Consider the following 25,572-nt stretch of genomic DNA (forward strand, 5'->3'; position numbering starts at 1 on the left):
TGAATAGGTGTCCATAGTTGTTATTTTACTGATTGTCAGAATCAGTTTATCAAAGAAGTTGAGCTATTTTCTGCTACCTACTTTTTTGCAATTTGCCGTTCTTAGTCTTTCCTCATTTTATGCTCAACAGTTTGCTTATGTCATTACTTAAAACAAATAGGAACTCCCACCCTCCCCTTCTCACAGATGGCGAAGGTCTCACTGGTCCACCAGTAAATTCTGAGAGGAAGTTAGGATTATTTCATAACTCTATTCAGTTCTTGTCCTTATGGTTTTGCATTGTTTTGAATGATTGTCCTTTGCTTCCTCAATTAATTCTTATTTTATTACACTCTCTTACTCCTAATTCTTGGTTTTGTAACAGTATTCCCTTTGGGTGTCAGTTCCACTTCCTCTACCTTTAATGGGAAAGGCCCTGGGGTCATGGCTTAACTGTACAGTGGCTGTTTTATTTTGGCTGTGGTTGTCCTTTTCTTTGTTTATAGTAAGGGTACACTGATAAAGTAATTACTTAAACAAAGATTTACTTTGTTGATTTTATGCTGAGTAACTGAGTTCCCCCTCTCTCCTATATGAACCGTCATTTGTTTATTTCAGAGTCCTGAAGTGTTTCCTCTAATTACATTCTATTATTCATCATAGAACCGGTAATATTTCAGTTGGAGGTAATAAAATATCGATTTTTTAAAGTATTTATGAGAAAACCTCAAGTATTTATCTTTAAAATAGATTTGTTCCATGTGTGGGTTGTGTAAATTTTAGAAGAATATAAACCTTATGCATTTGTATCATGACAGGTTTTTCAGTTGTCTTGCCATGTAACACCGCTGGATAAAAGTGATTTAAAGACCAGTAGTGTTTACTAAATTTAAAATATTTTCAAATTAGGTAGTGTGAGCAATCACAGATACCGGGTAGCATCTAGGAGTACTTTGTTTATAAAGCAATTTGAGAAAAATTTAAGTAGTTAGAAAAGTTGGACTTTATAGTTTATGTTTAGAACATCCATTACGTTTGTAATACTTCATTTAAATTGTTTGCAAAGAATTTAGCTCTTTTTTTTCCCTCTGTATTAATCTTCTTGTCAAGAACAACTCATTTCAAAGTCAGTTCATTATTTTTCCTCTATAAATGTGAATGGGATTTAATTTTGTATCCCAACACTTTAACATATTTTCTTGGAAGTACCTATTTTATTTATTTTTTTAAACAATTAATTTATGTTTTTAAAATTTTTATTTATTTATTTTTGGCTGCATTGGGTCTTCGTTGCTGCGGCAGGCTTTCTCTAGTTGTGAATAATGGGGGCTACTCTTTGTTGTGGTGTGCGGGTTTCTCACTGCGGTGGCTTCTCTTGTTGTGGAGCACAGGCTCTAGGCGTGCGGGCTTGAGTAGTTGTGGCGCACGAGCTTAGTTCCTCTGCGGCATGTGGGATCTTCACGGGCCAGAGATCGAAACTGTGTCCCCTGCATTGGCAGGTGGGTTCTTAACCACTGTACCACCAGGGAGGTCCCAGAAGTATCGATTTTATTAAAAAATAAAACCTAGTTCATGAGGTGATATAAGATATTTTTTCAGTGTTTATCTCACTTTATAGATACTTTGATATTTTCTATAGCAAAAAATGTGGTTGATATTTCAAAAATTCCATAGTCAAAACCCTATCCCCAACCACCAAAAAAAAATATATATATATATATTCCTGCATTGCGTTTTGTATAAATAACACATTTCACATAATAATTTATAACCATTGCCATCTTGTAGACTATTTATCATTAATAATCTATTTATATATGATGCTATGGTAGATCCTACCTGAAAACAAAAAATTGTTTTACCTACATACCTACTCTCTCAAGACTTTAAAAATTTCTATATGGTATGCAAACACTTGTTTACCAGGTCACCTTGGGTATACCATTGATAAATTTGTAAAGAGAAAGTGTCAAAAGTTGATGACTTTATAGTATGTGAAAGTTATTTACTCAGTTTCTGGTGAGAAGAATGAAAATGGGTTTGTATTACTCAAATGTTTTCTTTGAATAAGATTGAAGAACTGTAAAGGGAAGTCATTCATCCTTCCTTGGCTTGCAGGTTTGTTGTCTGGTGAGAAAAGGGAAGAAACAGATATAACTGTCAGAGTGGAAGGGCCACTTTAGAGAGTACTTTGTTTTAAAGGAAAAGAAAAGCTTTCTATGTATTTTCTGTTCAACATCACTTCAGCATCCCTTTTTCCAAATAGGGGTTCTTAACTTGGTAGTCATAATAGTTCATGGATTGTCTTCAGAAGGGTTATAAATGCCCTGAGATCCTATGCAAAATCCATTTTCTCTTGTGATTAGGTTAACAACATTTACTGGTTTTTAGACCATTACCCAGAAAAGGTTTAGAGCTACTAACTTTGAAAGATTTTCACGTCTTGGGAGCTAAAGACAAATTCTGGTGTTCGTATTTATGATAACCAAGATATGGGCTAGATATGAATATGTGGAATATTCAGTCTATTTAGTGTACAGAGGAAGGCACAGTAAGTAGAAGATTGAGGTAGTGGATGGAATATGAGCAGAACAAGTGTAAATTTAGAGCCTGACTGGTGGTTTAATGGATTTATGTCCTAACCTTTCACTACTGGAAAGAACCTTAGAGGTCATCTAATTCGAGTAGATATCTATGTATCAAAGCTACCTTCTTTTCAGTCATACACTTATGTGAACAGAGATGACCAGTAAAAAATACTAACCCTCACTTTTGTGTGTGTGTGGGTGAACATAATAGTGACCTTTCACCCCTAGTAAACCGATTAATTAATTAATTAATCTCCTGCAGTGCTTTGTGGACCTATTTCAAATGTAGTGCTTCTTACTGGACCAGTAAAAAGGAAGTCTGGAGTTAGAATATTTGAGTTTCAATCTTTGCTATATTATAAGCCTATGACTATTGGAAAAGTCAATTAATGGGATGATGTATGTGAAACCTTTACACATTGTAAAATGTTTATATTATGAAGCTCATATGAGCTTGATAAATAAAGGCAGACTGGGAGAATACAAAAATAAGAGTAAGAAAAAGGAGATTGTAGTCCCATTTACATCATTTACATTAATTTTTAAAATCCTAACTAAATGCTAGCAAATAAAATCCAGCAAATGCATTTTTAAAAACCACAATTACATCATGATCAATTATCTCAGGAATGCAAAATGCTTTATTTAACATTGAGAGATCTATTTCATATTATTTATCACATTAATAGATTGAAGGAGAGAAACCATACAATAATTTCAATAGGCGAGGAAAATACATTCATTAAAATTAAAAGTAAGAAGTTTCCATCTAAGTGAAAAATCTCTGAGGGAGGAAAATGATACTATAAATTAGGGTTAAAGTCAATTCACATCCTGCAAATATCATTTTCTAAAATATACAAGTCATAGGGCTTCCCTGGTGGCGCAGTGGTTGAGAGTCTGCCTGCCGATGCAGGGGACATGGGTTCGTGCCCCGGTCCGGGAAGATCCCACATGCCACGAAGCGGCTAGGCCTGTGAGGCATGGCCGCTGAGCCTGCGCGTCCAGAGCCTGTGCTCTGCAACGGGAGAGGCCACAACAGTGAGAGGCCCGCGTACCGCAAAAAAAAATAAAAATAAAATATACAAGTCATAAAGAATTATTATCCGTATACAGAAGAACTCTTAGAAATCAATAAGAAAAAGACTAGTTACTCATTGGAAAATGCAAAGTTTAATGACATAAATGACCAGTAAATGTATACAAAAAAGTTCATACTCATTATTAAGATGCATTACAATTTATACTAATGAGGAAAACACAAATTAGCAACAACAAAACAAGATAACATTTTGGTCTTAAAAATGGCAAGATCAGAAAGTCTGATGCAAACCAAGTGCTGGTTAGGATATGGGGCAAAGGGACATTTAGACACTGCTTGTCCCCAAAAAACTCTTGCACATATGTGAGAGGTATGTACAAGGTATGTATTGCAACATTATTTATAATAGTTGAAAAATTGGAAGCAAATTTCTATCATTAGGAAATGGATGAGTGAATTCTAGTATATTCATAAGCACACTATTCAACTGCACTTAAACTTGATCAACTAAATCTCTCTATATGTATTAACATAAATATAGATACTGAAAATGCAATATTAAGTAATAACCAACAAAATTTCAGAATTCAAGCAGTTTCAATGCAATGAAATTTTAAAAAACATATAAAGTCATGATATGTTGTTCAAAGATATGTTTTTAGTGTAGTATTAAAAAATAAACATAAGCCAGATTTATAAGAGTGCATAATTCTGCAGCAGGAGAGAAGAATGGTAAGTACTTTTTATCTGTAATGTTCTATCTTTTTGTATAAAAAATAGGAAGCAGAATGATAAAATGTTAGCATTTGTTAATAATGGGTGTTGTGAAAACATGTATGTTACATTAATATACTTTTAAAATTTGGTTGATATTTTTTATTTTTTAAGTTCATTTTAAACACTCAGGAATATGAATACTATAATTTCCAAGATTTCTTCTACCTCTAGTATTCTGTAATCATTGTCCTCTTATGGCATCCCTGGTGACAGGTAATATAGGTTTATTTTGTATGTAAACTAGCACTTTTCTTTTATTGTGATAATTTGTTTTTTAACATCAGTATTAGAGTATAATTGCTTTACATTGTTGTGTTAGTTACTGCTGTATAACAAAGTGAATCAACTATACACATACATATATCCCCTCCCTCTTGCATCTACCTCTCACCCTCCCTATCCCACCCCTCTAGGTGGTCACAAAGCAGCCTGCTGATCTCCCTGTGCAATGAAGCTACTTCCCACTAGCTATCTATTTTACATTTGGTAGTGTATATATGTCAGTGCTACTCTCTCACTTCATCCCAACTTACCCTTCCCCCTCCCCATGTCCTCAAGTGCATTCTCTGCGTCTGCGTCTTTATTCCTGTCCTGCCCCTAGGTTCATCAGAATCATTTTTTTCTTTACAGTCCATATATGTGTGTTAGCATAAGGTATTTGTTTTTCTCTTTCTGACTTACTTCACTCTGTATGACAGTCTCTAGGTCCACCCACCTCACTACAAATAACTCAATTTTGTTTCTCTTTATGGCTGAGTAATATTCCATTGTATATATATGCCACATCTTCTTTATCCATTCATCTGTTGATGGACACGGAGGTTGCTTCCATGTCCTGGCTATTGTAAATAGTGCTGTAATGAACATTGTGGTACATGACTCTTTTTGAATTATGGTTTTCTCAGGGTATATGCCCAGTACAGGGATTGCTGGGTCATATGGTAGTTCTGTTTTTAGTTTTTTAAGGAACCTCCATACTGTTCTCCATAGTGGCTGTATCAAATTACATTCCCACCAACAGTGCAAGAGGGTTCCCTTTTCTCCACACCCTCCCCAGCATTTATTTTTTGTAGATTTTTTGTTGATGGCCATTCTGATGGTGTGAGGTGATACCTCATTGTAGTTTTGATTGGCATTTCTCTAATGATTAGTGATGTTGAGCATCCTTTCAAGTGTTTGTTGGCAATCTGTATATCTTCTTTGGAGAAATGTCTATTTAGGTCTTCTGCCCATTTTTGGATTGGGCTGTTTTTTTATTTTGATATAGAGCTGCATGAGCTGCTGGTATATTTTGGAGATTAATCCTTTGGCAGTTGCTTCGTTTGCAAATATCTTCTCCCATTCTGAGAGGTGTCTTTTCATCTTGTTTATGGTTTCCTTTGCTGTGCAAAAGCTCTTAAGTTTCATTAGGTCCCATTTGTTTATTTTTGTTTTTATTTCCATTTCTCTAGGGGGTGGGTCAAAAAGGATCTAGCTGTGATTTATGTCAAAGAGTGTTCTTCCTATGTTTTCTTTTAAGAGTTTTATAGTGTCTGGACTTACATTTACGTCTTTAATCCATTTTGAGTTTATTTTTGTGTATGGTGTTAGGGAGTGTTCTAATTTCATTTTTTTACATGTAGCTGTCCAGTTTTCCCAGCACCACTTATTAAACAGGCTGTCTCTTCTCCATTGTATATTCTTGCCTCCTTTATCAAAGATGAGGTGACCATATGTGCGTGGGTTTATCTTTGGGCTTTCTGTCCTGTCCCATTGATCTATATTTCTGTTTTTGTGCCAGTACCATATTGATTACTGTAGCTTTGTAGTATAGTCTGAAGTCAGGGAGCCTGATTCCTCCAGCTCCATTTTTCTTTCTCAAGGTTGCTTTGGCTACTCGGAGTCTTTTGTGTTTCCATACAAATGGTGAAATTTGTTGTTCTAGTTCTGTGAAAAATGCCATTGGTAGTTTGATAGGCAGTGCACTGAAGCTGTAGTTTGCTTTGGGTAGTATAGTCATTTTTGCAATGTTGATTCTTCCAAATGAAGAGCATGGTATATCGCTCCATCTGTTTGTATTATCTTTAATTTCTTTCATCAGTGTCTTATAGTTATCTGTGTACAGATCTTTTGTCTCCTTAGGTAGGTTTATTCCTAGGTATTTTATTCTGTTTGTTGCAGTGGTAAATGGGAGTGTTTCCTTAATTTCTCTTTCAGATTTTTCATCATTAGGGTATAGGAATGCAAGAGATTTCTGTGCATTTATTTTGTATCCTGCAACTTTGCCAGATTCATTGATTAGCTCTAGTAGTTTTCTGGTAGCATCTTTAGGATTCTCTATGTATAGTATCATGTCATCTGCAAAGAGTGACAGCATTGCTTTTCCTTTTCCAATTTGGATTCCTGTTATTTCTTTTTCTTCTCTAATGGCTGTGGCTAAAACTTCCAAAACTATGTTGAATAATAGTGGTGAGAGTGGGCATCCTTGTCTTGTACCTGATTTTAGAGGGAATGGCTTCAGTTTTTCACTATTGAGAATGTTGTTCGCTGTTGGTTTGTCATACGCGGCCTTGATTATGTTGAGGTAAGTTCCCTCTGTGCCTATTTTCTGGAGAGTTTTTATCATAAATGGATGTTGAATTTTGTCAAAAGCTTTTTCTGCATCTACTGAGATGATCATGTGGTTTTTATCCTTCAGTTTGTTAATATGGTGTATCACATTGATTGATTTGCGAATATTGAAGAATCCTTGCATTCCTGGGATAAACCCCACTTGATCATCATGTATGATCCTTTTAATGTGCTGTTGGATTTTGTTTGCTAGTATTTTATTGAGGATTTTTGCATCTGTATTCATCAGTGACATTGGCCTACAGTTTCCTTTTTTTGTGACATCTTTGTCTGGTTTTGATATCAGGGTTATGGTGGCCTTGTAGAATGAGTTTGGGAGTGTTCCTCCCTCTGCTATATTTTGGAAGATTCTGAGAAGGATAGGTGTTAGCTCTTCTCTAAATGTTTGATAGAATTCACCTGTGAATCCATCTGGTCCTGGGCTTTTGTTTGTTGGAAGATTTTTGATCACAGTTTCAATTTCAGTGCTTGTGATTGGTTTGTTTATATTTTCTATTCCTTCCTGGTTCAGTCTCAGAGGGTTGTGCTTTTCTAAGAATTTGTCCATTTCTTCCAGATTGTCCATTTTATTGGCATATCGTTGCTTGTAGTAATCTCTCATGATCCTTTGTATTTCTGCAGGGTCAGTTGTTACTTCTGCTTTTTCATTTCTAATTCTGTTGATTTGAGTCTTCTCCCTTTTTTTCTTGATGAGTCTGACTAGTGGTTTATCAATTTTGTTTATCTTCTGAAAGAACCAGCTTTTAGTTTTATTGATTTTTATTATCATTTCCTTCATTTCTTTTTCACTTATTTCTGATCTGATCTTTATGATTTCTTTCCTTTTGCTAACTTGCGGGTTTTTATTGTTTTTCTTTCTCTAATTGCTTTAAGTGTAAGGTTAGGTTGTTTATTTGAGATTTTTCTTGTTCCTTGAGATAGGATTGTATTGCTATAAACTTCCCTCTTAGAACTGCTTTTGCTGCATCCCAGAGGTATTGGGTCATCGTGTTTTCATTTGTTTCTAGGTGTTTTTTGATTTCCTCTTTGATTTCTTCAGTGATCTCTTGGTTATTTAGTAGCATATTGTTTAACCTCCATGTGTTTGTATTTTTTACAGTTTTTTTCCTGTAATTGATGTCTACTCTCATAGCGTTGTGGTCAGAAAGATACTTGATACTATTTCAATTTTTTAAATTTACCAAGGCTTGATTTGTGACCCAGGATATGATCTATTCTGGAGAGTGTTCCATGAGCACTTGAGAAGACAGTGTATTCTGTTGTTTTTGGATGGAATGTCCTATAAAAATCAATTAAGTCCATCTAGTTTAACAAATCATTTAAAGCTTGTGCTTCCTTTTTTATTTTCATTTTGGATGATCTGTCCATTGGTAAAAGTAGGGTGTTAATGTCCCCTACTATGATTGTGTTACTGTCAGTTTCCCCTTTTATGGCTGTTAGCATTTGCCTTACGTATTGAGGTGCTCCTGTATTGGGTGCATAAATATTTACAATTGTTATATCTTCTTCTTGGATTGATCCTTAGATCATAATGTAGTGTCCTTCTTTGTCTCTTGTAATAGACTTTATTTTAAAGTCTATTTTGTCTGATATGAGAATTGCTACTCCAGCTTTCTTTTGATATCCATGTGCATGGAATATCTTTTTCCATCCCCTCACTTTCAGTCTGTATGTGTCCCTAGGTCTGAAGTGGGTCTCTTGTGGACAGCATATATGCAGGTCTTGTTTTCATAGCCATTCAGCCCGTCTCTGTCTTTTGGCTGGAGCATTTAATCCATTTACTAGCATTGATGCATAGCATGTTAGCATTGAGATGGACATCTTGGGAGAGCTCTCACCGATTGATATTATGTGAGGCCGGGAGGTCTCTGGCAGTCAAATGTCCTGAACTCAGCTCTCCCTCCTCAGAGGCTCAGGCCTGACACCAGGCTGGAGCACCAAGACCCTGTCAGCCACACGGCTGCTAGTATTGGAGGGTATCCTGCAGAGGTGGCGGGTGGCTGTGGCTCACTGCAGGGACCAAACTAGCACTTTTTTAGTAGATAGCACACATCTACAAAATACAGTGTAGGGTATCACCATAGAGATAATTGGGTTTAAACTCACCCTCTTGGGTCTCTTGCCCTACCACTGTCGACTATGCATTTGCAAAAGCTCTGGAGACCTCTCTGATAGAAGTTATGGATGATAGTCCATAATTATTCACCATGTTTTTAATGAAAACTGTATCTTCCACTCTTCTCTGCTTTCAGTTCTTTCATTTTTTAAAATGAATTCTAGATAGGTTACAAAAGTAGAAATAATCATCTCCATTAAAGGAGCGTAATTCTCAGTTTCTCGTCTAAGTGGAAGTACACATCTGTCTTCACTGCCAAGTTGACATTATTCTTGATCTTAAACTATCTCTTTTTATAAAGCTAAAGATCACTACTTCTATAAATGCCTTACCTTCTTTCTGGGTATTGCCATGTTGGCATATTTTTTTCACATTTAGAAAGATGCAGTTTTGTGGTTAGCAGAAAAGGGGGACAGCCATCAGACGACAAACTTTCTTTGATATTATTTTCAACTACTGATCTCACATATCCTTCGAATTTTACAAAGATATTGTATGCATGGCTTCCACCATTGATTTCTTCCCCCAGTTGTCTTTGACCTTTGCTGTAATCTGTTTTGATTATTGTAAGTCCTACCTTCATGCTAGGTCATTGTACCTAATCATTTCTAATAGATTTTTTTAAAGGCTGAATTAAATCTCTCCAGTGGTATAAGAACTCCCCTTTTTTGCTTTCTCAAAACGATTTTCCAACATCTGTATCTTCTTTCTTCCATATCATTAGTTGACAAATATTTTCAGTAAAGGGCTACATAGTAAATATTTTAGGTTTTGCAGGCCAAGAGACAAATTCAAGAATATTATGTAAGAACTTCCAAGAGAATAAAACAAATTTCCACATATTTTTATTGACAAACTTAAAAATAAAAGTAATAGAGGATTTTTTATATGTAATACAGATCTACTAATAAGAATAGAATTTTGGGGGCTTCCCTGGTGGCGCAGTGGTTGAGAGGTCTGCCTGCCGATGCACGTGCCCCGGTCCGGGAAGATCCCACATGCTGCGAAGCGGCTAGGCCCGTGAGCCATGGCCGCTAGCCTGCGCGTCCGGAGCCTGTGCTCCGCAATGGGAGAGGCCACACAGTGAGAGGCCCGTGTACCGCAAAAAAAAAAAAAAAAAGAATAGAATTTTTCTTTTGGGATAACAGTTTGCTTAATTGGGGTTCAAAGTTAGTGTCCCCTATCATCAGTATTAATTGCAAATAAGTCTTCTGTCAATGTTGATCTGTCTTGAGATTTTACATATTTCATCTTTAAAATGTCTTTTCACACAGATAGGCATTGTCAAACATTGGTATCAAGCTACTGGCCTATATATATATTCTTATTTATCTTTGGAAGTCCTTTATAGGATTTAGTAGATTTTTCTCTTTATTTGCATTTGGAATGTCATTACGTTGCAAATTGATTACTTCCAATTAAAGGTTGGGTGGAAGCTCCTTGATGCACAATTAAATGGATTTTTAAAAACATTTTTATTGAAGTGTACTTCACATATCATACAGTTCACCTATTTAAAGTGTATAATTAAATGTTATTTAGTATATTCACAGGGTTGTAAAACCATTACTACTATCTAATTTTAGAACATTTTAGTTCTCTCTTAAAGAAATCCCACACCCATTAGCAGTCACTCCCTGCCCCCTCGACATCCCTCCCAGTTCTAAGAAACCATTACTCTACTTTCTGCCTGTATAGATTTGCTTATTCTGGATATTTCATGTAAATAGAATCATACAATATGTGGTCCTTTGTGACTGAAATGAATTTTGAAATATGAAATTTCTGTTGCATTGCAATCAGGGTCCAAAAAAAATGCTGACTGAATTGTAGTTTGAGCTCAGAAAGAATATCAGCTTCAAATTTGTGTGGGAATGGATATTTTACTTCTAGTTTTAATTTTTAACAGCACAAGAAATTTATAGAGCAGCTTGACATTACTTGTGATTCAAATGGTAGTTGTCAAAATGATTTTACTGTAGTATAACTCTTGAATACAAGTGCTGTCTTGTCTGTGATCTTAGGTTGAATTCATTAATAAACATAAGGTTTTCAGCAAAATCTAATTTCCAAAGGTTGGTTAAAGGTGGTTCTTGTCATTCAGAAAAATTTCAAACTGATCTGAGCTAAAAAAATTGCAATTAAATTTTACCAGTACTAGCCCATCACACTACTGTGTACTGTGTGGTAAGGTAACTTCTATTCCTGACAAAATGCACAGAGCTACTCATAATTCACTTCATGAAAGCAAATTAATTCCACTGTTAACGCTACTCGTTCAATAACATGATAGATTTGAATATTTTTCGTAAAGTACCTGTTAATGAATAAAACAGTGAGTAATCCTAACCTTTAAACACATTAAATTTTCACTAGCTTTGTTAATTTGACAAACTAAACCTTTTTCTATTCTACATATATTTTTACCACAAATCCATTGTAATATATCTTAACAGATTCCACTTCAGGTTATACTGAATTTATGTTTTCTCAACGTCTTTAAAAATATTCTTGCCTGTAGTTTATTTCATGCAGACTATTCATACGAGGCTAATTTGCCTATCACTTCAAATAGCATTGACTCCTCAAAAAAATAACAATTAATTAGTATCTGTACACCTATTGACATGTAAAGAGCTAAGGAAAATGACTTGAAATCATTTGCCTTGTTTTTAAATTAATTGACTGTTGATGTTGCTTCCAATTTCTTCAACTCTTTGGAGCAGTGTTCTTACCAAAAGGCTTAGTCTTAAATAAGCTTATTCTCTCTAGAAACATATCTTTGGCAACTGCAGTATAATATAATTTAATTAATATGCAATTGGTAAACAGCTTTCTTTGCTTGTCTAACAAATATGCCATTTGCAAAATTAAGTTTTGTTGCAGCCTCATTTTACTTTTTACATTTGTGAAGAAATTCTGCTGTAATGGGATATTCTGTTTTAAATCTTCTAATTTGACTGACTATTGCTTTCCTATGAGTTGGGAGTATTGTGATAAGTGTATAGGCTGGTAATGTTGACATATACTGTATTCTTTTAGCATAGCTATCATGTTACTACATAACAAAATGCTTTGCCATCTAATTCAATAGCAAAATAATCCACACTGCACTGTGCCTTCAAAGCATGACATTCCAAGTTCATTTTATCTCCTTTTGCATTCGTAATAAGAAAATAAAGTGCACGGTATGGCGATATATATGACACTTGAAATACTGTTAAGTTATAACAGTAACTATCATTGTGATTCATCGAGCTCTGTGCAACAGTGGGAATCAATGAAAATGTCACATATAATCCCTTATCACAACAACTCAACTCAGCCATAATGAGCAAAAGCAGTCATACACAATGCGTAAATGATGAGCATGGCTGTGTTCCAATAAAGCTTTATTTGTAGACAATGAAATTTGAATTTGAAGTGATTTTCTTATTTCATGAAATATTGTTCTTCTTTGGATTTTTCTTTTCAAACATTTAGAAATGTAGAAATCACTCAGCTCATGGGCTGTAAAAATAGTCAATGGGCCAGATTTGGCCCACGTGTCAAATAGTTTGCTGAGCACTGTCCCACATCATTGATTTTTCCCTTTCCTGGATCTTTCTCATCAGCATACAAACTCTCTGTTATTGCTCTTTTCTTTAAAAACAACAACAACAAAATAAATACAAAAACCCTCATATGGCCCCATTTTCCATTGTAGCTAGCATTCCTTTCCTCCACTCTCCTTACAGTCCAGTTCTTTGCAAAAGTTGTCTATATTCCCCATTTCTTATTTCCTTTCTTTTCATTGTCTCTTGAACACACTTCAGTCAAGCTTTCCCTCTACCTCTTCATTATAACTGCTCTTGTAAAGGTCACCATTGGCCTTGATGTTGCTTAATCTAACGGTAATTTTTTCACTCTCACATTACTTAATTTCTTAACAGTATTTGACATAATCAATCACTCCCTTTTGAAACACTTTCTTCACTTCAAGGACACCATAGTCTTGATTTTTTTCCTTTCTACTCTGGATATTTCTTGTATGATTCTTTCTTAGTTCCTCCTTTTTTGAGTTACTTCTTAACTTTTGTTTTAACTCTCAACGGCCTTGGTCCTCTTCTCTTCTCTGTTTATGTTCACTGCTCTTGTCATCTTATTTAATTTCTAGCAAATAGTCTCTACATACCATGGATTCTCTAATTTATATCACCTGCTCTGGCTGTTCCATTGAAATCCAGACTGGTTTATCCTTCTGCGTAATACTTCTCTACTTGGATGTATAATAGGCATGTCAAATACTCCACTCTTTATATTTCCATCTAAATGTGTTCCACCCATAGTTTTTCCCATCTCAGTTGATGGCCATTCCATTTTTCCAGTTGTTTAGACAAAAACTTTGGAAACAACTTTGACTTTCTCTTTCTATCATACTACATTCTTAATTTTCATGCACTATTGTTAGTTCTACCTTTAAAATATATCCAGAATCCAGCCATTTCTCACCATTTCTCCTGATACTGCTGTGAACCAAGCCACTATCATTTCTGACCAGGAATCCAGCAATAAAAGCCTAACTATTCCTCCTGCTTCTGCCCTGGAGCCTTTGTGGAATGATCTCAAGAATGAAGCCAGAGAGATCGTTTTAAAAACTGTGATCTGACACATTACTCTTTTATAGTGGCTCCTCAGAATAAACGTTAAAAGACTTATAGTGGCCTGAAGCCCCGAATAACCCATGACCCTCTCCTCCCTGCTGTTTCCTCTCTGATCCATCTCCCATTACTTCTGCCATGGCTCACTCAGATCCACCTTCCGGAGACTCTTTACTGTTTCTCATTCACATCAGGCCCTTACTCACATTGTGACCTTTGCAGTAGCTTCTTACTCTCTCTGGGTGCATTCTTCCTCCTGATATTTACATGTTTAACTCCTGTCTGCTTCCAGGCTGTGCTCCAATGTCAGCTTCTCCTGGTGGCCTCCTCTCTGCAAGCACCTCATGAAATGCTACCAGCTCTCATCCCTGCACCACCATTCTTCATCCTTTCTTTTCTCCTCTATTTCCCATAGCCTTATTATCTTCTAATAATGTTACATTTTATTTATTGTATTTATTTCATTGTCTTTCTCTCCCTGCAAGTTTGTAAACCATGAGGACAAGGATTTTGTTCCATTTGTTCATTAATGAAGCCTGAGTGCTTGACACATAGTAGGAACTCAGCAGATATTTCTTTTAAATACAGTCCTGAATATGATTTTGTAAATCATTTTTCTGGATCAAGTTTGTAAGAAGTTAGAGCTGGAAGGGATTTTATACTATCGGTACTTTCTAGATTTGTACTAATAGCTACATGGAACTATTTAAATATAAATTGAAAATTAAATAAAATTGAAGATTCAGTTCCTCAGTCTCAATAGCAACATTTCAAGTGCTCATGTGACCAGTGGCTACTGTGTTTGACAGCCCAGGGATAGAACATTTCCATCATCACAGAAAGTTCACGGAAAGCTCTATTGGACAGCACAGCTCAGAGTCAGGTGGGTTCCTCCAAGGCCACACAGGTTGTTAATCCAGAATTGAGATGGAACTCAGGGGACTCAAATGATTTATGAAAACTATAAAACAACGCTTTCAAGGCCCAGGGCATCTTGTTAACATTGCAGATTCTGATTCAATAGGTCTGGGATGGGGCTCAAGTTCTGCATTTCTACCAAACTCCAAGGGAACGCCAGTGCTGCTGGTGTGGGACATCACATATTCAGTAGTAAGGCTAGAGAGTACCCTCCACATGTGAAGAAATACTTCCTTTTAATATTATTTTAGTAGAACACTTATTATTATCACAAAGGTGTACTTTTGTAATTAGGATGTTTCCTAAATAAAACGAGCTGGTATCTTAAATACTGGTCTCACAGACAGCTACATATATTAAAATGTGTTCCCTATTCTCAGATGAAAGCTTCATAAATAATACATAGTCAAGCAGGAACAAGCAAGAAACTGAGAAGCTGTAGAATATTCATTTTAAGAATGTACTTGCCATAGGATGCTTTGTGCTGCTTTATATTTCTAATGGTGTGTAGATGTAAAGTAATGGCCAGTTTGCTGATTCCTAGAGCAAAATAATGAAAGTTTAGAATAGTAGGAGGAGAGAAGAATTTTCTTGTTGAAATTGGCATGTTTTTTGTTTTTGTTCAGAATTTGTATTTGGTTTTAGGAAGTTGGAAATTAACTTTTGAATGATAAAACACTGGGGATTTCTATTCCAAGTCTTTGTAAATTATTCAGCAGGATATTATTCTTTGTTATAATATAATTTGTTGTCAAATTCTAACTTTAAAGCAATTGGAAGTTTATTAATCTTATCCTTACTTGCTAAACGACCAGCCATCACTTACCTAAAACAATTTGTTTCCTTGATGATGTCATAATTAGAGATCAGAAAAAGACACTGCTGTGAAGCCTCTTAAATTCTCCAATTTAACAGAATATTTGTCCATTTTACAGGCTGAGAAACCAATGTCATTGACTCTGCCTACACTAGGATTATTCACAAATTTATAGAATATCATGGAATAATAAATATTATGTAACGGTGAACTTCAAAATGAAAAGTGTACATGCTATCATATGAACTTTCTTTGGCTCTGTACTGCTAGTTATTCCTAAAGCTGACTTAACATCAGAAATGTATGAGGCACCTATTAAAAATAGATTCCTGAGTCCACCCCTAAGAAATTCTGATTCACTAATTCTGGGATGGTCCCAGGAATCCGAATTTTTAACAGGAGGCTTGGGTTTTCTGGTTAAATGAATTAATATAAATAGAATGCTTAGAACAATAACTGGCAGGTAGTAAGCACTAATACATATTAGCTCTTCTTCTCTCCCACCTTTCTATTGTTATTATTAAAACTATTATCCTTAGCCCATCTTGACCACCGTTTGCTTAGCTCTCCTTTTTTTTTGATGAAAAGGCTAAGGAAATATGAGAGAATAAGATTATTCCCTAATTGCACAAATATTCACTGAGTGCTTTCTAGATACTACACGTACTATTCCAAGTCCTGGGGATGCAAAGCAAACATACAATGTTTTTAAGTCAAGGAATTACAGACTAGACAGATAGGCATATAAGTAAAAGCCCTTGTCTTGCAGTGTAGTAGTTAGAGGTGGGCACAGGTGCTGGGACAGCACACAGGAGGGATAGGTAGGCTATTTGTTAGGAAGGGTTTTATTAAGAACCCAGTCAGGCTTCAGGTGAGATCTGAGGGTAAGAAGGAATTAGCCAGATGTGGAAGGGGCTACTGAAGAGTTTCCAGGCCTGAGAGAACCACGACTGCAAAAACATAGCTCTTCCATTGAATCGAAGTGACTTTAGTAGAAGCAGAAGACACAATTGATCCGTGAGGAGGACTCAGTCACAAAGCGCTGCATCTGTAATCAAGGGCAGGGAATTTGGGCCTTTATCCTGCAGGCAGTGAGGAGTCATTGAAGCAACAATGTTTTACATTTTAGAAAATGAATTGCTCTCCTTGAGTGTAAAGGTTGGAGAAGGGGAGGGGATCATCATGGGAGGAGGAGGAAAAAGTGAGGCTAGAAGAAATGGTAATTTTTAAGTGTTAGCCTAGAGAAAAAAGTATGTGAGGGATATGTGTGTGTTATAAATATGTGTATGCATCTTTTTATTATGGAAAAATTCAAACATAAAATAATGGACAGAGTAGTGTAATCCCCTCATGCCCATCACGGAACTACCAATAGTCAGTGACCTGTGACCAATTTTGTTCCATCTTTATTCTCATTAATTTCCCTTCTCTTTATTATTTTGAAGCAAGTTCCTGACATAATTTCATCTTCTAATACCTCAGTATGTATCTCTATAAAGACTTTCTTTTAAACATAACCAGAATATATTCTTGCACCTAAAGAATTAACAATAATTTCTTAATATCACCATATATCTAGTCAGTGTTAAAATTTCCAATTGCCTCATAAGTGCCATAGTTCACAAGCTTGTAAGTGAAATAACCAAGATTACCCAGACTTCTGACTCCAAACCTCCCTCAGTTGCAATTGCTGCTTCCAATTTGGAGAAAGAAGATAGTTACTAGCATGACTTTAAGTAGGTAACAAAAATTTCTACAACCAACTTTTGAATGTATTTTGAAACTAATATATCCTGAGCTGCCCTGTGTTTCCTTCAGTGCTCACAGTGCTACAGTAGGCAGTTGTGTGGCGTTATATTTCTAAGTATGCTTTCATCTTTTTAGGAGTAAGAATTATACTTGAAAATTTACATCTTCTACTTGACTCTGAATTTTATAGCTCTGTGGCTGACTATTGACAGCCTCAGGGATTTGGAGCTCACTGTCCGAGAGAGCACTGAGATAGTCAAGGATATAGTACAAGAATTTCTGATGGTATAGGTGTATAAAATATCATTTGTAAATCCCGGCTGCTAGTATTATGCAAAACCGTGATGCTAGGTACTCAAATATTACCTATGGAAAACTTATATATCCATTAAGAAAGAATTGAAACAAGATTACTGCTAATTCTTGATGGTATTTAGAACCCTGAATAGGGAGATGTTTGGGACTTGTTATTTATACCTTTATCTTCTTGACACAATTTTTTAAGTTAATATTGTTTTATTGCCTCGTGATACCCATCCAAAACATTCCTGTGCTCTTTCCTTGAGAGATAATTAATATCTCAGATTTTATTGAATCATTTATTAATATATTTTCACCACAAATATATGTATCCCTAAACAGTTTTGATTATTTTTGCCTAATTTCACCTTTATATAAATGAAAACATATGTTGTATATTCTTTTTTTTTTTAAAGGGAGGTTGCAATTTTTAATTAATTTTTTTTTTCTTATTTATTTATGGCTGTGTTGGGTCTTCGTTTCTGTGTGAGGGCTTTCTCCAGTTGCGGCAAGCGGGGGCCACTCTTCATCGCGGTGCGCGGGCCTCTCACTATCGTGGCCTCTCTTGTTGCGGAGCACAGGCTCCAGACATGCAGGCTCAGTAGTTGTGGCTCACGGGCCCAGTTGCTCCACGGCATGTGGGATCCTCCCAGACCAGGGCTCGAACCCGTGTCCCCTGCATTGGCAGGCAGACTCTCAACCACTGCGCTGCCAGGGAAGCCCCTGTTGTATATTCTTTTATGCCATGCTTTTTAAATTCAAAGTTAAATTCCTGAGATTCATCCATATTGAAGTGCATGACAGCAATTTGCTCATTCTCATTGCTGTTTTGTAGTTCATTGTATGAATAAACCCCAATTTACTCAGACATTATACTATTGATAAACATTTAAATTGTTTCTGATGTTGTTGTTTACTGTTTCTATTACAACACACAGGTACTGGAATTTCTCCAGGGTTTATTTCCAGGAAGGTATGATGCTTCATAAGAATGTGCACCTTTAGCTTGGCTTGGTATTGCCAAATTGTTTTCCAAAGTCATTGTGCCAGTTTATACTTGATCTCACAACTGATGAAAGTCCTTGTTGCTCCATAACCTCAAGAGCACTTTGTAGTACTTTAAGTGTTTGACCAATCTGGTGGGTATGAAAAAAAATCTCGTAATTTAATGTGTGCATGAGGTTGAACATGTTTTTTTTTTACATTATGATTCATTCATGTTTTCTTTGAAGTGCCTTTTCAGGTCTAGCACATTTTTTTCTCTTTGTCTCTTGGGTTACTTGTCTCTTCCTTATTGATTCATGGGAGTTGTCGTTTTATACTCACAGTACTAATCCTTTGTTAGTTATGAGTGTTGCCAATATCTTTCCCCAGTTCATGGTTTTCCTTTTGTTATTTTTATGATGTTCTTTTTATGAAGAGTTTTAAATCTCTTTAATCCATTGCAATCTGAGTTCTGCCCCCACCATTCTACTGATACAGCTGTCTTGAAAGTAAGATCTGTAATCAGGGGTAGACCTAGGTTTTTGGACTCTGAAGCTTATGCCATGTGGGTGTAGTCTTTAAGACAAAGAACCATAAATTGTGGATATAAAATTAGGTGCAAAAGAAAATGGTTAGAAAAATCAAAACAAATTACAAATTTAGAAAGCTGAAAAACAGTACAAAGGCACACAATTTTAAAATATAATATGGTATTAACTGCTTCATACATCTGTAATATGTTTTTAGTATTGATAGTTGGGGTGCGTGAAACATGTCTCTCATACAAACTTGCCTGTAGCACTCCTACAAATTTGTGTTCTATAGACAAAGGCATGCTGATAAATTCTATGTCATATTTCTATAAAAAAAAGTATGATGTGTCTTTAATTGTTAAACTGATTGAAGAGAACTTCCATTTTGACCTAAGCATAGCGAATAAAATCCCTGTTTAAATGCTTTGTGTTTGATGATGAGAAGGAGTTTTCCACAGATAAATGTCTGCCTCCCTACATTTCAAACCTGTTTTCTCTTGCATGGCATGCGTATTTCCCACCCTGAGCTCTGTAGGACATGATGCTGTGTGATACAATCCTTGTACCTTATGTCATGATCCAGGTGAGTCATTTCAGGAGGAAGTAAGACATTCCTGGAAGTTGTTCCTACCCTGGGGCCCTACCAATTAGTTAACTATACTCAAAAGTGACGGTAAATCTCGACATATCCCCCCAAACTCTCACTTCTTATATCACCAACTCAAATTCTCAGATCTGAAAAATGTTCACTCATAGCTGCAATAACAATAGCTGACCCAGTGATGGGGAGAGGTCAGAGTGGAAGGAGAAAGTGGTGTTAACCAGTTGCAGTTGAAATATCTTATTTCTGCAAAAACGTGACCCTTTGAGTACATTCCTAGGACCTTGAAGGAGCCTGAGAAACCCTGACATTGTTTTCAAGGTAATGCTCTGCCTTCTATCTGTTCACCCTCTACAGCCCTGAACACTGCTGTCCCTGCTGTCTTTCCATTCTCTCTACCTTTAGCTTTATTGCTGTCTCACCCTTGATGGCGTCTCTGGACCCTGTCTTCTCAGTTAGTGAATTTCTCCATGATCTGCCTTCACACTTGTTTTCCACCCTGTACGTACTCCTTTGACCTCATTGTTCCCATCCCTTCAGCTGCCCTTATGCAGGAGTGACTCCAGAATTTCTGTGTTTAACCCTGATCTCTCTTGCAGGCTCCAGAGTCCCTTTTCTGATTGTGAGCTGGGGGCATCTCCTAAGAGACATTGCTTCTGACATACCTCAAATTAAATATTTCCAAAAAGAAAGTTTTTATGTTTTCTCCAGAACATTCACCACTTCATCTTCCTATGTTCCTTTCTCAGTTACTGTCATCTCTATCCTCCTAGTTGCTTAGCCTCAAATCTTGGTCATCTCTATTACCTCATTTTTTCGCACGTCACTTTCCCCTTTGCACCTTTGTTATCCCACTCTGTGGATGACACCTTATGTGTCACTTACATCTGCCTTTTCTTCCTCAGTCTGAAACAGGGGAAAGGAGCTGAGGAAAAGAACTGCCATGGGGTATAGACAAGGGGGAGTGAAGACTCATTTGACTGGAGGTTTCCTAAATGCTAATGTAAATCCATAAGCTTACCTAAATCTTCAGTTTGCCCAACATCTCAAAATTCTAAATTCTCTAAATACCATTTTCCATACATATTATGTTTATATTGGTCATAGCCCTTATCAAATTTATAGTAATTATTTGTCAACATAAGATTATAAGCGCCTATGAGATTATAAACTTGTAGTTGACAAGGAATCTATATTCTCATTTTGGTGAAGAACAATGCCTTGCATATAGTAGGCACTAAATAAGTAGATGTTGAATTGAGTCCTTCAAAAGTGCTTTTTGCTGCCACTTTTTGTTTTCAAGTGTAAACATGTCTTCTTACACCTTTACCTATGGTCTAGAACCTGCAGTTGGTGTATAGCAGAATTTGACATCAAACACACCTTCCTGTTTCAGGGTGACTTGGATCCTCTGATGAATGAACAAGGAAAAAACACAGCGCATAGGACAATGAGGGCAAGCAGGGCCTGCTGGCTCCTATTAGCTCTGGTTCTGAGTCTCCTAGCCGAGTCCTGAGAGTGGTTGGTCTTGGGATATTTTATTTTAAATTTCCTCTTGTAGAAACGCCATTCCATTTTTAGCCTGCTCGTGATATCAGTGGCTAACCGCAGGTGCACAGGGAAGTTGGTGCTTGGAGCTGGCAGGGATTCATTGCTTCCTCAGCTGACAGGCCCAGCAGAGCTCTTCTTCGGTTTCACTGGATGCTTTCTGCCTTGTGAATACCTATAAGTGTATCTCTTCTTTCATCTCTGCCACTTCTCTTAGAAAAATAGCAAATACAAACTTTTTTATTTCTCCCAAGGTTTAAAATTGTAGTTCACACTCACTGATATGTTTGTGGTATTATGGAAAAAGCACTGTACTTAGCCAAAGCCGAAAGTATAACTGCAGGCAGGACAGGTAAGCCAACTGTGCCGCATTTGCCTAATCTTGAAAATGTTGAGATAAGCCCTGCAGGGCTGCTCTGAGGATCAGATGAAATGATAAAGACTGCTTAGGAAAGTATGCAGCAGTACTTCTTAAAATTGAGAAATACTCAGACCACCTTTAAAGGAGAAAATTGTCATGGACTCCCTGCTGTTGACTTAACATTATAATATACATAAACACGCAGTTATACTTTCCACATGCTTTATACGTATTCCCCTCATGCAGTTCTACAGCTATAAAACAGAAACAAATTTTAACATAGGTCCCAACACAGTTACACAACCAGTAACTTAACTACAAATTTACAAGATCAGTTTAATGCAATGAATATTTTTTTTTCCTGAAACTAAATCAGTGTAGATGAATGTTATCCTTGTTAGTCTGCCATTGGTCATGTGATGACTCAATTCTCTCAAGCCTTTCTCCATTCAGACTACTGAGAAACCCTGGTTATATAATGGGGTTTCATCATTTAATATTTACTTTCTACATTAACATCTCTGTTCCTTTCCCTTTAGCCCTTGGCAATTGGTAGTACAAAACCTTGCCATGTTGTACCATTATCTTGATCTTAAAGCAGTGTTTTAATTTATTTAAGAATCTAGAAGCTAGACATATTCTATTAAATGGTGTAAGACATGGATAATCACTCAAAAAGGAGTTTTGTCTTTAAAACCGGGTTTTAAAAAAACTCTGAGTATAGTGATGATCACTGTGTATTGGATTCCAGTTTCAGAAACACTAACACATAATGTTATAATATATGAGGTGTTATATATAACACATAATGTATAAATGCAAGGGGTGGGTATTAGAGGTATCAGACAACAGTTACAATTTGTTCGCTGTCATTTTATATGAATATAAATGCTGTAAAGAAAACCTTTTCTTATTTTTTGAAAAGCACAACTATTGATTCTTTTACCCTTAAATATTATTCTGTCTTGATTTCCTAAGAAAATTTTGGTCCTCATGTTAATCAAATATTCTAGGAAAACCTGGTGCATTTCAGATTTGTATTCATTAGAGAAATAGACACTCTAGAATATATTTTATCCAAGTATATTGACTGAAGTATGGGAGTATCTGCATGTTTTAAAGGGAATGGAAATAATTTTGTGACCCAATACATTTTGAGGAAGTTTTTCATATTCTAGTTTGAATCAGGCTTTGTAGTCCAGCAACATGCTCCACTAATGGGAAGAGAGAGTCCTGAACGGATTACTGTGTAAAAAGATTTTCTAAAAATAGGGTAAACTTAAACGGTAACATGCTTTTGCTAAGCATTTTTTGTTCTTCCTTTTACTTTTAATGTTATAAGGCGTTTCATATGTATAAAAGTATGATGTATGAGAACTATACTTCAGTTACACATAATTTAAAAATTCCAAAAAGACCTTGGAATATAGAGTCTCACATTTTCAATCATCAACTCAGAGATTACCTTTTACTTATTGATTTGGCATTTTGCAGAATATTAATTTTTAAATTGTCCTTTGATTTCCTTATTAATTAATATGCACCTACTGCTTATTTATGAGCTCTTTCTCATGAGGAAAATAAAGGCAAAAGTATTCTGAAGATTAGAGTTCTGTTAGGGAATGCTGAGTCTAGTATTGATGTGAAATTTTAAATAAATTTTCTAGTATTCTCACTGTGTTTTTTTCTTGTTATTGGTCTTCCTGTATGTTTATTCTTCTACTGTACTCCATTCTTGCTACCATTTATTTTTAGAGGCTGTGCCTTTGAGGTCAGCAATAAATAGAACTGTGCTTTTAAGCTTGTTGGACTTAATTTAAGAACTATAGAATGAAGGATCTAGTGACAGCTGAGGTACACAGAATCCCATATTAATGTTACCACCTGTTAGTATCTCATGATAAAGATGTACTAATACATTTTCAACTAGTAATTAAATATGACAATAAAAATAAATTGAAATAAGTTAGTTACTTCCTAATTATAAGTACACTTTTTTAGTGTTAAAATGTGCAGTTAAAAATTGAATCACAGTCATTAAATTTAGGGATTATTTACTTACTAGTCCAGAATTCACAGACTTGTCTTGGTTTTCTCCTTTAATTTTACAATTTTGAATGAAGCATAGGATTCCTTCCTTGTGTGATAGGAATACATTGTAACGGAATCCTCCATGCATCACTGCATGGATTCCTTATTATTTGTGCTGAGAGAGGGAAACGAAGTGATTATCTTTTAATCCTCAGTCGTGTGATTCAAAGCAACGATAAGTGAAAAAATGCACAGCAGCTGAAGAACAAATGTTACTGCCATCAATTATCTCTGACAGATGAGGGAGTATTCTGAAGCCGACCTCTAGAATTCCCGTGTTTCCAGCTAGGCAGGGCATACTAAAATGATTTGTGCAGGTATATTTTAAGTGCTTTTGTATTCTAAATATGTAATAGGATCTTTAATGACAAGTTTTTATAAACTCCAAACTTCTAAGGGTTTCTAAATATGAAATAGGATCTTTAATGACAAGTTTTTATAAACTCCAAACTTCTAAGGGTTGAATTATTTTGGTATTGTCAGAGAGTAAAATACTGAAAAGAATAACAATCCTTACAGTGGCCTACTTTGATTATCCCAATTGGAACATCTTTGTCTAGTTGTTAGCTTCTAAATGAAGTGTCTTTCTGTCTGGTCTGTCACTATTGAGTGTGAGGAAGCTTGCTTGGCTGCTGAGGAATTTAGCTGCCACTTTCCAGGCACTGCAACAATGTGCTCATTTGTGGATTAAGTAATCGATGACCTTAAGTCTTCCAATCCTCCTCTTCACTGGAGGTGATGAGGTTTCTAACTGGCCCAGGTCGCTTTGAATTACTGTCCTACTTTTGCCTCCATCTCAATATTTAAATGCTCTCCTGGCCACTCCTCACCTCCCTATGGGACTTAGAAGAATTGCTTGCTTCTCTGTGCTTTGTTTTGGTTGCATTTCCTCATTTACTTCCAATCTGGATCCCTTCCCTGACTTTCATCCCTAAAGTTATTATTTCTTTTGACCCTGTTATTGACTCCTACCTACTGCTGCCCCCTATTTTCCTTTGTTGCTTTCTGTTGTCATTTTAACCCTGGCCCTACGCTTTCCTGTTGGCAGTCTCCCTCCTCTTCTCTACTTTCTGCCAGTGTCCATGTGACTTTTGTGTTGGCTTATGAGGCTTCATATCCCTCATTAGAGTAGAATCTTCCCTATTATGTTATTTTGTAACTAAGTACTTTGATGTATATTGTAGAATCTATTTTGTTCTATTATATGTAGAGGAGTTTTGAGGACTCTGTTGGTCAGAGGAGGCTACTCGTTATATTGTTATAGTTCTGGAGTCATGGTATAAGGCAGATATGTCAGATGAATAAGAGCAACCAGCATGCCATGGAGTCTGGGAACCTTACTGTAGGATAAGGAGAAAGTGAAAAAAATTGGTCGTATATTGGAAAGATTGATTTAGTAACAGCGGTGGCCAAAGACTGAGTGGCCTGCCTTACTAGTGAGCTTCCTATCATTTTATACACACACACACACACATATGCACATGTGGTTAGACAGGTAAAGGTGGCTAAGAATCAGATATGTGGGTATAGTAGGTGATGTTTAAAGTCTTGACTTGCAGTGTTGAGATCATATGATTTAGCAATTAGCATTGGTGTTTAGTCTAGAATGGAGTGGAATGAAACAGATTTTTCATCATTTCCTCTTATTTTAATATTTTTCTGTATTTGTTACCAAAATGTGGCATACATAGCTGTGATTGGCAATCCAGGATTTATTCTTTTAAAATCAAACTAAAATACATTGTTACATATGATAGGTTTATTCAAGGTGGGGTCAGTAAGAAGCAGAATGGAGAGCCTACATGTTTCTACAGCAACTGTTAAGAAGAGGGAGTAAGCATCGTAGTGGCGAACAGGACTGGCTCCGGATTAAGGCAGATATGGGGTAAACTCCCAGCACTGCTGCTTGCGGACTTGT

The 25,572-nt window shown here is 36.1% G+C and overlaps 1 protein-coding gene across 2 annotated transcripts in view; it reads left to right on the plus strand.

Moving 5' to 3' along the window:
- The window catches only part of RNF217 (ring finger protein 217), a 132,329-nt gene that overhangs the window by 16,409 nt on the left and 90,348 nt on the right, over nt 1-25,572 (plus strand). The gene's annotated exons all lie outside the window — the stretch shown is intronic.

Source organism: Delphinapterus leucas, chromosome 12, assembly GCF_059928025.1.
Source record: "Delphinapterus leucas isolate spDelLeu-1000000601 "Yukka" chromosome 12, BTC_Dleu_Yukka2, whole genome shotgun sequence".
NCBI lineage: Eukaryota > Metazoa > Chordata > Mammalia > Artiodactyla > Monodontidae > Delphinapterus > Delphinapterus leucas.